A 2,464-nucleotide genomic window follows, 5' to 3' on the forward strand; every position below is an offset into this window, starting at 1 on the left:
ACACCCATTTCCTATTACCTTTTATGGGAGACAAAGAGCTATATTTCCTTCTATCCATAAATGGCAGACAAGTAGCCATATGTCTTACATTTGCCTCGACCAGGCACCTTAATTATCAGATCATCTTTGCCCTATTGCCCTATTCACTGCAAAACAGATGGCTAAAACAGATGGTGCATGGTTTTTAATTTTTATCTTAAACAGAGATCTTGGGTTCACCTTCTCACACACCATCAATGAAATAAGAATCTAACATAAGAATCTAACATTTCTTACTTTCTAAATCCTTTGCATAATTACATTTAAGCCAATATATTTCATACATAGCATATATAGATTTTTAAAAGAAAAGGAACTTAATAAAAACACTTTCGGTTTACAACCCTTCTTTCCCTAGCCAGCTGCTGTTTCTATTAGCTCTTGCCCTTTTTAACCTTATGAAAATATGACTCGAGTCTTCTGTTAAACAATAAAACTTACTATTTACCAACTCTTAATTTGGGTTTTTGCAGCTTGATTGTATTCTGTAATTTGTATGGTCAGTGTGACCTTTTGCTCCCAGCCTGTAATTTCCTTTTACAACCCTGAGGTGCTCGTCTCCTGCTTATAGATCAGTGGGGCCCTGTTTAGGAAGATAAACATCTGCCAAAGCACCCAGCTGGTTTCTGCCTGGATTGAGAGATACAAAACATTTACAAATATATATATTTTTAAGCTCATTTTAAAATGCAGGTTTTCATCAGATGCCTCATTATGATGTTTTATTGTGCTTTTAATTCTGTTGGGAGCCGCCTAGAGTGGCTGGGGAAACCCAGTTAGATGGGTGGGGTATTAATAATAATAATAATAATTCACTCCAAGGAAACCAAACCCTTGGAAAGCACATGGAGTGCTAAGGTTGACATTTCGCCAAAAACCAGAGATGTTCCTTTTGGGTATAATAGAGGGTGAGATACCTAAGAATGCATTAAATCTTTTTCTTTATGCAACTGAATAGCCTGTGCACAAATTCAGAAGGACAAAAACAGTTCCAACAAAAGAGGATTGGCAGAATAAGTTAACAAAATATGTGGAGTTAGCGATGCTGGCTGCAAAGATAAGAAACCAGGATGAACATAACTTGTAAGCGAGGAATGGGAAAACTTTGGAGAATATTTAAAGGATCATAACAGTTACATAAATCTCCAAGCAGGACTAGATATATGAACAGCAGCTAAATTAATTAGGTGTAGAAAGATATGCAGCACAACTAAGAGTAAAAAGGAGGGAGATGAGGGGAAGTCAAATAATGTAGAAGGATAATGAAGAATATTGTGAAATGGATGTACCAATTTACTGTAAAAACATAAAAAAGGAAAGTGCATGGAGACCCCGAGTCCCTTGGGTCTATAATGAGTCATGTTCTATAAAATCAGTGTTTTGTTAAATGTTAATGGGGGGTTTATTCAGTCCTGATGCATTAATATAAAAACAGCAAAATCAACAGTGTGGGTTTTAGTAAATGTTTAATTATATACTGATTGCTGATTCATAAAAAATAAAAGGAATACTGTGCTTGTTGTTGTTGTAATCCATCTATACTGCTCCAAACTTTTAAGGGGGTGTGGAATCCATTAAGCAGTTTCCAAATCACATTCCAACGTCAGGGAAAAAATTCAGGGATAAAATGTTACCGAAGAAAATCAAATAGACATTGAAAGAAATCTCATCTTGAACGATGTCAGAATATGGTATTTTATGAAATTGCCTGTGGTTATATATTCACCACTGGTGCCTATTTATTTATTAAATAAATAAATAAAAGGAATACCCTGTTGGTTCAATGAAATGTTTGTGGTTACGTATATATATTCCTTGCTGGCCCAAATAGGACTAATTCAGCCAGCTAGCCCTGGTGATCATCTAATGTTTATTGGATGGGTTTCCCCCTAAATTGATTTTTTAATTCTGAATTTATTGTTATTCACATTTTATATTGTATTTTATGCTGGTTTTTTGTTGCATCAATTGTTTTAAATTTGTTGTTAGCTGCCCTGAGACCGGTTTTCTGAACCGAGAAGGGCGCGATATAAATAAAAAAAAAATTATTATTATTATTACTTTTGTCTCTTTATTTTTTTAAAAAAAGCAGTGCTTTTTAAAGAAATACTGAGTAATAAATAGTTGCTGATTTGAAATGTCCTTATTTCATTATGTGGGGCTCCCTAAGCTGACTTCTTCCTCAAACTTCTGTCTTTTTGGCCTCGTTTCGTGTGTTTCTAAAAATTCCCCTCAGGCGCCTCGAGAGAGAGACCTTTTCGCGCCAAAACCCAACAGTCGCGGGAAGCTGCACTGCGCGCGCGCAGAAGAAGAAAAAAAAAAACTCCCGCACCATACGGCGCATGCGCAAGGCACGCGCGAGCCCTCGTCCCGTCCCGTCCCGCGCCTCTCTCCGGAAACCGCGCAGGCGCACGGGCGCTACGGT

This window comes from Podarcis bocagei (assembly GCF_964188305.1).
Source record: "Podarcis bocagei genome assembly, chromosome: 14".
NCBI lineage: Eukaryota > Metazoa > Chordata > Lepidosauria > Squamata > Lacertidae > Podarcis > Podarcis bocagei.